The sequence below is a fragment of the Scylla paramamosain genome, chromosome 44 (genome assembly GCF_035594125.1).
Source record: "Scylla paramamosain isolate STU-SP2022 chromosome 44, ASM3559412v1, whole genome shotgun sequence".
NCBI lineage: Eukaryota > Metazoa > Arthropoda > Malacostraca > Decapoda > Portunidae > Scylla > Scylla paramamosain.
Window position 1 is genome coordinate 5,775,015 of NC_087194.1, and position 16,434 is coordinate 5,791,448.

Below are 16,434 nucleotides of genomic sequence, written 5' to 3' on the forward strand. Positions count from 1 at the left end.
TGAAGTAATCAGTATTTCTCCAGTTTGATCACTAGAATTTTCAGAGGTTAAGTGTTTTATTCGTGTAAAACACCACGGGGAGCAGAGACTGCGGCGCGGTACGTGTGTATGTGTGTATGTATATCACCACCCCATTCCCCCTCTCTTGTACACCCTCCACCCCCCTCTTTCGTAGCGGAGTGGGAGAGTGGCACACTTTTCCCAGCCAGTGGTGGTGGGCAGGAACCGATAACTTAAGTATTTACGGAATCGATTCCTTGGGATGGCGGATCCATCGGAACCGGTTCCGGAACCGGTTTCACGGAGAATCGTGTAGAACACGCGGGGCCGGTACCAGAGTCTTGGAGCCACCAGCGCAGAGGTGAATACCGGAGTCTTGGAGCCGCCAGCGCACTGCTCAGACGGTTACCACTAGTGTGCAGCGGTTCCAGGACTCATCTAGAATACTGGCAGAGATTATTACAAGCTCCTCGTTAGACAGACACATAGTAGTTTTCCCGAGGTAGCACAGAGTGTATGTCACGTGGTCATGTTGCTCTAAATATCGTTCCATGATGTAGTATGTAGAATTCCATCTAGTTTCTACATCCTGAATAAATTTATTTGGAAGCTGCTTGTGCTGCTCTTGCATGAGCTTATCAGAAGCCTTCACACTGTGATGGAAAAAAAAAAAGCTTACAGTAGTCTTTTTTTTTTTCTTTTAGCTTCTGAACATCCTCAGTGTTCTTAATGGAGTCCTGAACAACTAGATTCAAAGTATGTGCAAAGCACGATGTGTGGCGAACATTCATTTGTTTTATTGCTGCAGTCATGTTAGCAGTATTGTCAGTTACAACTGAGTGAATTTTATCTAAAATGTTCCATTTATTGTAGTCAAGTCTTATCTCTTCTGCAATATTATCTGCTGTATGGGACCTAACCATAGGAACAGTATCAAGCACAGCAGACTTGAGGACCCACTCTGGGGATGTGTAGATGTGATGAATGCTTTTGTTTGTCGGGATGTCCATAAACTAATGACTGTTGTTATTATTATTATTATTATTATTATTATTATTATTATTATTATTATTATTATTATATAAATCAAGGAAGGTGACCCACTGGAAAGCACGAATGCATAAACCTGAAGGCCCAGTGGGTGGCACTTCACTGATAACTGAAGGTTTAGTAACAGGAAGAAAGCATAGAATAGGAAGGTTTGGAAAAATCTAATAGGTAGAGTGCTGAGAAAGAAGAAAGGTATTCACAAGTTTTTAAAAGTTTCACAATTACTAGCATTGACAATCTCAGTGGGAAGTGTAGTGCAAAGTCTGACGGACGCTGGGATGAAACACCGGGAAAATTGTGATGTATCACATCGATTCACAGACAAGGCACGGTCGTTCAGGCTCACGGAGTGTCTTGTAGCACGTGCCGGTTCTAAGGGAGCAGGCAAATGACGGTGCAATGGGTGGTTGACAATAGACATCATTTTGAAGAAATAAGACAGTGACCCACCAAACGACGATGCCGAAGTTTAATCTCAAGATTAGGGAGAAGAAATTTAATCTGGTTGAATGCTCTATCTAAAAGTTTTAAGTTAGACTCAGCTGCAGAAATCCGAACAGAGTGACAGTACTCAAAATGAGGCAGTAAAAGCAGCTTTTGACAGTATCATCAGAGGAATATATCCGACTGCACTTACCCAATAAACCAACTTTTCGTGAGATTGACAACGCAAGTGAACGCAAGTACAACTCAAAAGTGAGTTTGAGATCAAAGGTGACTCCAAGCAACTTCAGTGAGGAACAATTTGGAATTGACACTCCATTGACAAAAATATCAGGGTGAGGAGGAAAAGGCGTCCTTGATCGACTAATAACCATACTGTGGGACTTACTCGGGTTTATTTTCATACCCCACCGATCACACCAAGACATAATCCTTGAGACATCACGAGTGAGAACATTAGCGATTCTCTGTCTATCCTGAGGGGAAGGAATTACCGCACATAAAGTGCTGTCGTCAGCATAAGCTACCATATCAGACTCAATCGCACACCACATATCAAATGTATAAATAATAAAAAGAATAGGTCCCAGGACGCTTCCTTGCGGAACACCGGATATAACTGGACTAAAGGAACTGAAACAGCCATCAACAGTCACACGCTGCTTTCTATCGGTTAGGAACTCTGAAATAATTTGAGGTAAGCGGCTATCAGTGCCAAGAGATTTGACTTTAGACAGGAGGGCCTTGTGGTTAACACGATCAAATGCAGAACTAAAGTCAAGTGAAATTATTCTAGATTCATAACCAGCATCAAGAGCAACTTGAATGTCGTGTGTTATGTAAACAAGAGCATCAGAAGTACTGAGACCTTTTCTAAAAGCAATCTGACTAGATGGCAACAGCTTATTAATATTAAAAAAAAAAAAAAACGGGTGAGACGCTTGGCCAGCAGGCGCTCAAAGATCTTAGACAAAACCGGGGTTATGGAGATGGGTCTATAGTCACCAGGGTGAATGGAGGGTGAGGAGCCCTTTGGAATAGGGGTAACATTTGCAGTACGCCAGCATACCGGAAAAGAACCCTTACGTAAAACGACTTTGGAGACAGAGAAGAAGCAGTCTTTTTGTAAAAAAAAAGAGACAAAAAAAACCCAGAGGATCGCAACCGCCGAACGAGTCCAAGTCATGAAGGTATCGTAAGATTTCAGAAGACTTAAAAGCAATAGAGCGTAATTTTATATCTTGGGGACAAGACGGCGGCAGTTCCAGCTCTTCATTACATTGTTTTGAATTAAAAACAGAGGCTAAAAGATTGGCTTTGTTCTTTGAATTATGGCAGATTGAACCATCTGAGCAGGAAAGAGGAGGTAAACTTGAGGCCCCACAGAAGAGGGACTGCTTAAGAGCTGACCACCATGAATGTGGCTGGGAGGTGCCAATCAGAGCATTTTTAAGGTGTTCATTGTACTCATCCTGGGCACTGGAATATGTGCGCTGGGCTATTGAATGCAGGCGAACGTAATTCTCCCATGACTCATGTGAGCGCAGCCGAGACCATTCACAGTAAGCAACCTGTTTTTCACGCTGGGCACGCCTGCAGTCATCATTAAACCAGGTTTTGTCCTTGCGACGACTTCTAATTATTTTAAAGGGAATTCTTCTTTCACTTATGGCAAACATCACACTGTTAAGGGCATCGATTGGAATATCAGCCTGAAAAACTTCCCGCCATACAATGTTATTAAAATGAGCATTGACACCAGCCCAGTTGGCACGTGAATATTGAAAGACAAGCCAGAGTGGTCTGTATTGCCGAGGGGAGGGACAACCTGCACAGTCATCACTGAAGGGGCGTCAGTAAAAAGAAGATCTAGGCAATTACCCGAGGCGTGAGTTGGACTCTGAACGATCTGCTCGCATCCAGAGATTACTAAAGTCTAGATCAGCCCATATGTGTTGGGGAGATGGAATTCAACCATTCCTGATGATGCGCATTAACATCACCGACAAAAAAAAAAAAAAAAAAAAACCTTTAGAGTCTGATTCTTGAGTTGACGCCATAGAACTTAATAGATAGTCATAAATACTATCATCAAGATCGGGGTTCCTGTATACTGAAAAGATATAATAGTTATTAAAATGGCTACATATTTTAACAAGCATCATTTCATGACAGCCGCACTCAAATTTGACAATACGTGAAGCACTGGATGCAGGACGCATGTATACACACATCCCCCGAGCTCTAGGGATAGTCATGTCTCAGAAAGAGAGGCCTCTTGAAGTTGGGAATCAGAATCTCGGAGACATGTCTGAAGCTCGAAACGAGAGTCTCTGAACAAAAAAAAAAAAAAAAAAAAAAGAAGTCATATTGAGGTGAAAGTAACTGCAACATCTTGGAAGTTGGCCTTCAGACCCCGAATATTGATGTATAGGGCCTTCCAGCAGTGATTACAATCAGAGTGTTAAGAAACTATTACGCAACACTAAATCGGTGCATACGATTGACCATCATGAACGAAATATTTTTATATCATTCATGTGATTTCTTTGAATAGTGGATAAAGGGACGCTATTCATGTATCATTCCTTTACACTGTCAGGCTATGGGTACCATCGGGTAAATCCAAGATTTACCATTTAATAAGATGCCTAATATCTATGCGTAATATGTTCTGCTGCTTTACATTTAATGAATAAAAACATGTGCAATACTGAGATGCATCTATGATGAGTCACTAAGAAAAAAGAGTTCAGTGTATGATGGGGATGGCTCATCATGGTTTTGTAAGATGAAGATATCTTTTTTAGAATCTGTGATTTGCAGAGTGAACGGCTGTGTCAGATTTCTTGTGTACAAGAAACTCATTAACAGGGATAACTATCTTTTCATTTTCAAGGCAGGACATAAAACTAATCCAGGTGTAGCGGTCGTCTTCTTCTTGCGCTCCCTCAGAGTGTGACGTGGCGAGATAAGTGTACAAAATGTGACTCAGTTTTGTATATTAGCCACTCTGGGAAAACGAAAGTGGTAAAATGTTTGAGCAAAAAAGTTTTCTTTGATTTTTATTTACCACTTAAATTATCAATTAAATTACCATATATATATATATATATATATATATATATATATATATATATATATATATATATATATATATATATATATATATATATATATATATATATATATATATATATATATATATATATATATATATATATATATATATATATATATATATATATATATATATATATATATATATATATATATATATATATATATATATATATATATATATATATATATATATATATATATATATATATATATATATATATATATATATATGTGTGTGTGTGTGTGTGTGTGTGTGTGTGTGTGTGTGTGTGTGTGTGTGTGCGCTACCTTATTTCCTTTCCTTCATCCTCTCTCGGAGTAAGAAGTAGTGAGTTGGTGAAGGAGAGAGCTGCCTGCAGATGATGGACTTGGTGAACTTGAAGTCGGGTGAGAACAATTAGCCTGGTTGACCACACCAGAAGACGACAAGTGAGTGACCATTCCGCAAAGGCAGTTAGAAAGGCTACGTCATCACTTATGACCACCACCGCTAACTGCACCATTTCTTCTTCCATCTGAATATACATATATATATATATATATATATATATATATATATATATATATATATATATATATATATATATATAGAGAGAGAGAGAGAGAGAGAGAGAGAGAGAGAGAGAGAGAGAGAGAGAGAGAGAGAGAGAGAGAGAGAGAGAGAGAGAGAGAGAGAGAGAGAGAGAGAGAGAGAGAGAGAGAGAGAGAGATACTATACAATAAGACACAGGACAAAGAAAAAAAAAGAAAAACGAAAAAAAGCCCCCTGAGGTGCCGGTGCCAAAAGAAAAGGCAAGGGTGTCATCCAGAAGTGGAGGATAACTGTCTTTAAACTTCCCCCTTGAAAGAGTTCAAGTCATATGAAGGAGGAAATACAGAAGTACGTAGGGAATTCCAGAATTTACCAGAAAAAGGAATGAATGACAGAGAATACTGGTTAACTCTTGCATTTGAGATGTGTATGGAATAGTGGTGAGAGAAAGTAGAAAGTCTTGTGCAGCGAGGCCGCGGAAGGAGGAGAGGCATGCAGTTACCAAAGTGAGAAAAACAGTTACCGTGAACATATCGGTAGAAGATTGCAAGAGATGCAACACTGTGTCGATGAGAGAAAGACTGAAGACAGTCGATTAGAGGAAAGATGATAAGGCGAAATGCTTTTGATTTTATACTGTCGAAAAGAAGAGGCAGTAGCACCTAACAAAACGATAAGTACTCCCAGTGAGGTCTAAAGCACTGTTCAGGGGGTGCTGTGAACTTATCATTAAACCCAGCTGTGACCTCACTGAACGTTTCCCTTTGTGTCTCACAACACAAAGGAGCAGTCACAACCTGCCCTTTAAAGACAACTCTCTTCCTCCACACAAAACTACAATCACCTAATAACACACACACCCTTCACTCAAAATTTCAAAATTATCATGGTGACTCCTACACCAGCCTCGGAATCCCCATCTGGGGAGGGGACCACAATTGTTCCCAGGTCAGACTGTTCTTCTGACAACGACCCTAAGTGTCTTGACATCCCCCTCAACTTTTTCTTCATTAACTCCTGCAACATTCGCGGTCTAAGATCTAATTTTCAATCTGTAGAACACCACCTCTCCTCTTCTAAACCTCATCTTTTCCTCACTGAAACTTAGGTGTCGGAGGCAACTGACAGTAGCCCCCTTTTCTGTTCCCTCCTACTTTCTCTATCCTCATTTTCGATCCAAAGCTGGATGCTGCGTTTATGTGCGTAGTGACCTAACCTGCTCTCGTGTGAATACAGAAAAGGAAACGTGAAGAAGCAACAAAAACGTAAGTGTTCCAGAGCTCAGCGTTGCTCTTTGTCTTCCTCAATTACCTACAGATTCTCCTGGTGCAGGAATAAAGTTCACCCCAATATTATATTTACAGGTAAAATAATTAAAGTAAAAAATATTTAAAAGAAAAGCTATAATTCATTCAGAAGACCAGCTTTCTCCATAAACATTGAGCATTGAGGAAGAGAAAAAAAATATTATTCTGTCCCCATACAGCGAGTGAAGACAATTAAAATATCCTATTACGAGAAAAGAAGATTGATTGCTTGATTGGTTGGTATTATTGCGCCGCAACATCGCAGTTATATGACACCGCTTAAAACTTAAAATAACAATGACTGCTGGTTGAAATATTGACAAAAAACAAAAGTAAGATATGATAAAAAAAAAAATCGTAAAAAATGTCGGTATATGGAGGAGGCAGTAGACACCTGCCGAAACGATAATTACTCCCAGTGAGGTCTAAAGCACTGTTCAGGGGGTGCTGTGAACTTATCATTAAACCCAGCTGTGACCTCACTGAACGTTTCCCTTTGTGTCTCACAACACAAGGGGGTAGTCACAGCCTGCCCTCTAAAGACAACTCTCTTCCTCCACACAAAACTACAAGCACCTAATAACACACACACCCTTCACTCAAAAAATTTTAAAATCATGGCGACTCCTACACCAGCCTCGGAGTCCCCATCTGGGGAGGGGACCATAAATGTCCCCAGGTCGGACTGCCTTTCCGTCGACGACCCTAAGTGTCTTGACACCCCCCTCAACTTTTTCTTCATTAACTTCTGCAACATTCGCGGTCTAAGATCTAATTTTCAATCTGTAGAACACCACCTCTCCTCTTCTAAACCTCATCTTCTTTTCCTCACTGAAACTCAGGTGTCTGAGGCAACTGACAGTAGCCCCTTTTCTGTTCCCTCCTACTTTCTCTATCCTCATTTTCGATCCAAAGCTGGATGCTGCGTTTATGTGCGCAATGACTTAACCTGCTCTCGTGCCCACGCTCTTGAATCTTCCGAGTTTTCCACCATCTGGCTACGACTACAGAGTCATTCTCATACTAAATTTATCTGTGCTGTATACCTCTCTCCTAACTCCTCTGACTATAAGAAATTCTTTGACTACTTAACTTCCAAAGTGGAGCACATTCTGACCCTCTTCCCTTTTGCAGAGATCTCCATTCTTGGAGACTTCAATGTTCACCACCAGCTTTGGCTTTCCTCTCCCTTCACTGACCATCCTGGTGAAATAGCCTACAACTTTGCTATCCTCCATGACCTAGAGCAATTGGTGCAACACCCTACTCGTATTCCTGACCGTCTTGGAGATACGCCCAACATTCTTGACCTTTTCCTGACCTCTAATCCTTCTGCTTATGCTGTCACCCTTTCTTCTCCGTTGGGCTCCTCCGATCACAATCTCATATCTTTATCTTGTCCTATCACTCCAATCCCTCCTCAGGATCCCCCTAAGCGAAGGTGCCTCTGGCGTTTTGCCTCTGCTAGTTGGGGGGACCTGAGGCGGTATTTTGCTGATTTTCCTTGGAATGACTACTGCTTCCGTGTCAGAGACCCGTCTTTGTGTGCTGAGCGCATAACAGAGGTGATAGTGTCTGGCATGGAGGCGTACATTCCTCACTCTTTTTCTCGTCCTAAACCTTCTAAACCTTGGTTTAACACAGCTTGTTCTCGTGCTATACATGATAGAGAGGTGGCCCACAAAAGGTACTTAAGCCTTCCTTCACCAGAATCTCATGCACTTTATATTTCTGCCCGGAACCATGCCAAGTCTGTTCTCCAACTAGCCAAAAACTCCTTCATTAACAGAAAATGTCAAAACCTTTCAAGATCTAACTCCCCTCGTGATTTCTGGCATCTAGCCAAAAATATCTCCAATAATTTTGCTTCTTCTTCTTTCCCTCCTCTACTTCAACCAGATGGCACCACTGCTATCACATCTATTTCTAAAGCTGAACTCTTTGCTCAAACCTTTGCTAAAAACTCTACCTTGGACGATTCTGGGCTTGTTCCTCCCTCTCCTCCACCCTCTGACTACTTCATGCCTCGTATTAAAATTCTTCGTAATGATGTTTTCCATGCCCTCGCTGGCCTAAACCCTCGGAAGGCTTATGGACCTGATGGGGTCCCTCCTATTGTTCTCCGAAACTGTGCCTCCGTGCTTGCACCTTGCCTAGTCAAACTCTTTCAGCTCTGTCTGTCAACATTTACCTTTCCTTCTTGCTGGAAGTTTGCCTACATTCAACCTGTTCCTAAAAAGGGTGACCGCTCTAATCCCTCAAACTACCGTCCTATTGCTTTAATTTCCTGCTTATCTAAAGTTTTTGAATCTATCCTCAACAGGAAGATTCTTAAACATCTATCACTTCACAACCTTCTATCTGATCGCCAATATGGGTTCCGTCAAGGCCGCTCTACTGGTGATCTTCTGGCTTTCCTTACTGAGTCTTGGTGATCCTCTTTTAGAGACTTTGGTGAAACTTTTGCTGTTGCCTTGGACATATCAAAAGCCTTTGATAGAGTCTGGCACAAAGCTTTGATTTCCAAACTACCCTCCTACGGTTTCTATCCTTCTCTCTGTAACTTCATCTCAAGTTTCCTTTCTGACCGTTCTATTGCTGCTGTGGTAGACGGTCACTGTTCTTCTCCTAAATCTATTAACAGTGGTGTTCCTCAGGGTTCTGTCCTGTCACCCACTCTCTTCTTATTATTCATTAATGATCTTCTAAACCAAACTTCTTGTCCTATCCACTCCTATGCTGATGATACCACCCTGCACTTTTCCACGTCTTTTCATAGACGTCCAACCCTTCAGGAGGTAAACATATCACGCAGGGAAGCCACAGAACGCTTGACTTCTGATCTTTCTAAAATTTCTGATTGGGGCAGAGCAAACTTGGTATTGTTCAATGCCTCAAAAACTCAATTCCTCCATCTATCAACTCGACACAATCTTCCAGACAACTATCCCCTCTTCTTCAATGATACTCAACTGTCCCCCTCTTCTACACTGAACATCCTCGGTCTGTCCTTTACTTATAATCTGAACTGGAAACTTCACATCTCATCTCTAACTAAAACAGCTTCTATGAAGTTAGGTGTTCTGAGACGTCTCCGCCAGTTTTTCTCACCCCCCCAGCTGCTAACTCTGTACAAGGGCCTTATCCGTCCATGTATGGAATATGCTTCACATGTCTGGGGGGTTCCACTCATACTGCTGTTCTAGACAGGGTGGAATCAAAAGCTTTTCGTCTTATCAACTCCTCTCCTCTAACTGACTGTCTTCAGCCTCTCTCTCACCGCCGCAATGTTGCATCTCTAGCTGTCTTCTACCGCTATTTTCATGCTAACTGCTCTTCTGATCTTGCTAACTGCATGCCTCCCCTCCTTCCGCGGCCTCGCTGCACAAGACTTTCTTCTTTCTCTCACTCCTATTCTGTCCACCTCTCTAACGCAAGAGTTAACCAGTATTCTCAATCATTCATCCCTTTCTCTGGTAAACTCTGGAACTCCTTGCCTGCTTCTGTATTTCCACCTTCCTATGACTTGAATTCCTTCAAGAGGGAGGTTTCAAGACACTTATCCACCAATTTTTGACCACTGCTTTGACCCTTTTAAGGGACTGGCATTTCAGTGGGCATTTTTTTTTTATTAGATTTTTGTTGCCCTTGGCCAGTATCCTTCCTACATAAAAAAAAAAAAAAAAAAAATAAAAAAATATTAAACGAAATGGAAAGCAAATAAAGAAAAAAATTAGATGGATGTTAGTTCATATAATTAATTTAAAGAGAGCGGTACTGACACCAGTGACATAAACAGTGCACCTGGCGTTGTTCGTTTCGTACTTAAGACACTGATCCCACTGACCTTGATATCTGACCTTGTCCAATATGTACCCAAAACACTGACCACTGACTAACCACTGTCCCAGGCCCCAGAGGCCTTGTTTGTTGTCTTTTACACTTCCTTCCAGATTCATCTGATTCATCGTGACTTCTGTCATCTCGCCAAAAATATCTCCAATAACTTTGCTTCTTCTTCTTTCCCTCCTTTATTTCAACCAGATGGCACCACTGCTATCACATCTATCTCTAAAGCTGAACTCTTCGCTCAAACCTTTGCTAAAAAATCTACCTTGGACGATTCAGGGCTTGTTCCTCCCTCTCCTCCACCTTCTGACTACTTCATGCTACCTATTAAAATTCTTTGCAATAATGTTTTCCATGCTCTCGCTGGCCTAAACCCTCGGAAGGCTTAAAGACCTGCTGGGGTCCCTCCTGTTGTTCTCGGAAACCTCCGTGCCTCCGTGCTTGCACCTTGCCTAGTCAAACTCTCTCAGCTCTGTCAAGTTGAAATAAAGGAGGGAAAAATGAAGTAAAGTTATTAGAGATGTATTTGTCTAGGTACCAGAAGTCACGAGGGGGAGTTAGATTTTCAAAAGATTTTCATACTTTCTAGTAACGAAGAACAGAGACTTGTTTACGTTATGCTAGTGGACAAAGCTTGTATTAACTTGTACTGTACAGGAAATTAATGGGTCAAGTTTGAGTACGTTTACATTTCTTTTTGTATATATACATATATAGACCTTACGTTATAAAACAAAATTTTGATATGTAAATTATTAGAAAAAAAAGAAGAGAAACTTTTTTTTCGTTTTTTTATTTTTTTTTCCTTATTTTATTTATTTATTTTTTTTTTTATGAGAATTTTTTTTGGGGTGTTTCTTTTTTATTTAATATATACCAGCCTTCACAAACTTAAGGACTTCATGTCCCTGGGAGGCAGCCCTCTCTCCAAGTATCAGCGACATCTGGAAATTCCTATCTTCGCCGCGACAGCGGAAAAGGTATCGCTCGCACAGCTCCACCAGAACTAAGAACTAAGCAGTCATCACAAAATGGCTGTGTTTCCCGGAAAATTAAGTAACCATGAGTGAGACGCGTGTGACCAGTCCTGAGCGGTGCTCCTGCACATGGAAAGAAATGGAAAGGGTAGATCTTGCACAAGGCAGGCAATATCTCTTTGATTATTGATGTCCGGCTCAGGGCCATCTGATGCTCACAAAAGAGTATTTTTAGGGTGAACGCCGTTGAGTCAAGAGATTCAGTAGATCATCTGGAACATTTCTGCTGGGACTGAGAAAACTTTGAGAGATTTCGTTGTATGGATCTGTTGAGGCTTAAAAACTTTGGGAGGTGTTTGCAGTTGAGAATCGATGGGGGAGCGGACTTCTACAATATGAACTCCTGTACGAGGAGTCTGTGATGTTGTTGAAGATTCAGTGGAGGACTTTGCTAAAGATGTAGTAAAATGTTTTGCTGAAGATGAAGAGTAGGGTTTATCTATGATATTTTGGAAAACAGAGAACTTATTACAGATAATAACAGCAGGAGCAGCATTCTCACAAGAGTGGGAGGAAACAGTTAATGGTTGAGAAAAGCGAGAAGGTGCTACAACCACATTATATGTAGAGGTGGAGGGAGGATGTGTATGTTTTTGTCCCATCATTTTTCTGTCTAAAGAGAAATGTTTCCGCTTGGCACTTCCGAAACTAATGAACTGAGAATTAGCCAGCTGGAAAAGGTCCTGCTCAAGACGGTACCTCTTACAATGTCGAGGAGGAATCTGATAAGCTTACCTTCAGTAGAAGCAATAAGGTTCCAATTTGCATTCAGGAGTAGGGTGTGAATCAAGGGCAGAGCGGTGATCGCACTGTGGACGATTCATACATTTTCTCCTTCTGTGGCCGAACTCATGAAACAAGTAACATTGTAAAGGATGGTCAATGTTGTAACCCAAGAACGAAGAAGAAATGAAACACGTAAGAAGAAAGAAGAATGTAACAAAAATGAAGAAATGAAGAAGGAAATAAGAAGTAGAAAGAATAAATGAGGAAAAACGAAGGCAGGTACCAAGAAACTATCACCACCCTGATAGATAAGAGACGAGACGTGACCAGCTAGGAGAACAAGATGAGGTGAGTCATCACAAGACTAACAGAGCCGGTGATTAGCAGCAGATTACAAGAAGAGATACCCAGGTGGCTATCACTAAATTAGTATATAAGAGAAGCAGAGGTCACCGAAAGCAAATGAATTTGACAACACAGACAGCCGGCATACCATAGGAAACGCCTTGTTGTTCCTGATTAGAAGATGCGATTACCAAAGTTACTCGAGAATGAGCCTTATTGAAAGTTGAGGGAAAATTAATTGTATGATCGAAGTATGGGAAGATTTATTTATTTATTTATTTTTTCTTATGTAGGAAGGACACTGGCCAAGGGCAACAAAAATCCAATAAAAAAATTGCCCACTGAAATGCCAGTCCCATAAAAGGGTCAAAGCAGTAGTCAAAAAATTGATGAATAAGTGTCTTGAAACCTTCCTCTTGAAGGAATTCAAGTCATATGAAGGTGGAAATGCAGAAGCAGGCAGGGAGTTCCAGAGTTTACCAGAGAAAGGGATGAATGATTAAGAATACTGGTTAACTCTTGCATTATAGAGGTGGACAGAATAGGGGTGAGAGAAAGAAGAAAGTCTTGTGCAGCGAGGCCGCGGGAGGAGGGGAGGCATGCAGTTAGCAAGATCAGAAGAGCAGTTAGCATGAAAATAGTGGTAGAAGACAACTAGAGATACAACATTGTGGCGGTGAGAGAGAGGCTCAAGACAATCAGTTAGAGGAGAGGAGTTGATGAGACGAAAAGCTTTTGATTCCACCCTGTCTAGAAGAGCAGTATGAGTGGAAACCCCCCAGACATGTGAAGCATACTCCATACATGGACGGATAAGGCCCTTGTACAGAGTTAGCAGCTGGGGGGGTGAGAAAAACTGGCGGAGACGTCTCAGAACACCTAACTTCATAGAAGCTGTTTTAGCTAGAGATGAGATGTGAAGTTTCCAGTTCAGATTGTAAGTAAAGGACAGACCGAGGATGTTCAGTGTAGAAGAAGGGGGACAGTTGAGTGTCACTGAAGAAGAGGGGATAGTTGTCTGTAAGGTTGTGTCGAGTTGATAGATGGAGGAATTGAGTTTTTGAGGCATTGAACAATACCAAGTTTGCTCTACCCCAATCAGAAATTTTAGAAAGATCAGAAGTCAAGCGTTCTGTGGCTTCCCTGCGTGAAATGTTTATCTCCTGAAGGGCTGGACGTCTAAGAAAAGACGTGGAAAAGTGCTGGGTGGTACCATCAGCGTAGGAGTGAATAGGACAAAAAGTTTGGTTTAGATCATTAATGAATAATAAGAAGAGAGTGGGTGACAGGACAGAAACCTGAGGAACACCACTATTAATAGGTTTAGGAGAAGAACAGTGACCGTCTACCAAAGCAGCAATAGAACGGTCAGAAAGGAAACTTGAGATGAAGTTACAGAGAGAAGGATAGAAGCTGTAGGAGGATAGTTTGGAAATCAAAGCTTTGTGCCAGACTCTATCAAAAGTTTTTGATATGTCCAAGCAACAGCAAATGTTTCACCAAAATCTCTAAAAGAGGATGACCTAGACTCAGTAAGGAAAGCCAGAAGATCACCAGTAGAGCGGCCTTGACGGAACCCATATTGGCGATCAGATAGAAGGCTGTGAAGTGATAGATGTTTATGAATCTTCCTGTTGAGGATAGATTAAAAAAAATTTAGATAGGCAGGGAATTAAAGCAATAGGACGGTAGTTTGAGGGATTAGAACAGTCACCCTTTTTAGGGTGACTGTTTAGGAACAGGTTGAATGTAGGTAAACTTCCAGCAAGAAGGAAAGGTAGATGTTGACAGACAGACCTGAAAGAGTGTGACTAGGCAAGGTGTAATCACGGAGGCACAGTTTCGGAGAACAATAGGAGGGACCCCATCAGGTCCATAAGCCTTCCAAGGGTTTAGGCCAGCGAAGGCATGGAAAACATCATTGCGAAGAATTTTAATAGGTGGCATGAAGTAGTCAGAGGGTGGAGGAGAGGGAGGAACAAGCCCAGAATTGTCCAAGGTAGAGTTTTTAGCAAAGGTTTGAGCTTTAGAAATAGTTCAGCTTTAGAAATAGATGTGATAGCAATGGTGCCATGTGGTTGAAATAAAGGAGGGAAAGAAGAAGAAGCAAAGTTATTGGTGATATTTTTAGCTAGATGCCAGAAGTCACGAGGGGAGTTAGATCTTGAAAGGTTTTGACACTCTCTGTTAATGAAGGAGTGTTTGGCTAGTTGGAGAACAGACTTGGCATGGTTCACGAGGTTTGTGCACGAGGTTTGGAAGGTTTAGGACAGGAAAAAGAGTGAGCAATGTACGCCTTCATGCCAGACACTATCACCTCTGTTATGCGCTCAGCACACAAAGACGGATCTCTGACACGGAAGCAGTAGTCATTCCAAGGAAAATCAGCAAAATACCTCCTCAGGTCCCCCCAACTAGCAGAAGCAAAACACCAGAGGCACCTTCGCTTAGGAGGATCCTGAGGAGGAATTGGAGCGATAGGACAAGATACAGACATGAGATTGTGATCGGAAGAGCCCAACGGAGAAGAAAGGGTGACAGCATAAGCAGAAGGATTAGAGGTCAGGAAAAGGTCAAGAATGTTGGGCGTATTTCCAAGACGGTCAAGAATACGAGTAGGGTGTTGCACCAATTGCTCTAGGCTGTGGAGGATAGCAAAATTATAGGCTAGTTCACCAGGATGGTCAGTGAAGTGAGAGGAAAGCCAAAGCTGGTGGTGAACATTGAAGTCTCCAAGAATTGAGATCTCGCAAAAGGGAAGAGAGTTAGAATGTGCTCCAATTTGGAAGTTAAGTACTCAAAGAATTTCTTATAGTCAGGGAAGTTAGGTGAAATGTATACAGCACAAATAAATTTAGTTTGAGAGTGACTCTGTAGTCGTAGCCAGATGGTAGAAAACTCAGAAGATTCAAGAGCGTGGGCACGAGAGGAGGTTAAGTCATTGCGCACATAAACGCAGCATCCAGCTTTGGATCGAAAATGAGGATAGAGAAAGTAGGAGGGAACAGAAAAGGGGCTACTCTCAGTTACCTCAGACACCTGAGTTTCAGTGAGGAAAAGAAGATGAGGTTTAGTTGAGGAGAGGTGGTGTTCTACAGATTGAAAATTAAATCTTAGACTGCGAATATTGCAGAAGTTAATGAAGAAAAAGTTGAGAGGGGTGTCAAGAGACTTAGGATTGTCGACAGAAAGGCAGTCCGATCTGGGGACATTTATGGTCCCCTCCCCAGATGGGGACTCCGAGGCTGGTGTAGGAGTCGCCATTATGATTTTAAAATTTTTGAGTGAAGGGTGTGTGTGTTATTAGGTGCTTGTAGTTTTGTGTGGAGGAAGAGAGTTGTCTTTAGAAGGCAGGCTGTGACTGCCCCCTTGTGTTGTGAGACACAAAGGGAAACGTTCAGTGAGGTCACAGCTGGATTTAATGATAAGTTCACAGCACCCCCTGAACAGTGCTTTAGACCTCACTAGGAGTAATTATCGGAAAGTAAAGTATGAGAAAATAATTATCGTTACTCCTTAGTATAATGAACCTTACTGAAAGTTATAGGAAAGATAAACCGTATGATCTAAGTATTCGAAAAGAAATCTTATAGCAACGGAAGCCTTGTTGAGGCAAAAAGTCGCTCTAACATCACATGTGTATTACGAGGTGTAGGAGACGGGAATAGACAGAAGCAGACAGAAAGACAAGCTAGATAGAGCTGTCAGACCAGAGAGGGTCAAGATGGGTAAGCCGCCCGTCACAGTACCAGTTAGTAGAGCCAGTGAGTTGTAATGCAATAAAATGTTGGTGTTATATATTGACAGAGAGGGATTGGGTAGATGTAGGATGTGTTTCCTCATTGAATATTAGTTGTGAGGTCCGTGTAGGATGTGATTTATCATTGGATATAAGATGTGTGTAGTGATTTGAATCAGAAGTGTAATGTGAAGTGTTCGAGGTATTTAATAAGACTTATTTGAAGAGAGATGAAACAATTTTCGTAGTTTTCGTTGTTGTCGAAAGTCGTTTATGATCGTC

The 16,434-nt window shown here is 41.5% G+C and overlaps 1 long non-coding RNA gene across 1 annotated transcript in view; it reads right to left on the minus strand.

The window, feature by feature from the left end:
• Nucleotides 1-4,905: 4,905 nt before the first annotated feature.
• LOC135094028 (uncharacterized) overlaps nt 4,906-16,434 on the minus strand; it is a 45,294-nt gene continuing 33,765 nt past the window's right edge. The window contains exon 5 of the long non-coding RNA XR_010263549.1: nt 4,906-5,132. This is a non-coding gene — a long non-coding RNA (uncharacterized LOC135094028). The remainder of the gene's footprint in view (nt 5,133-16,434) is intronic.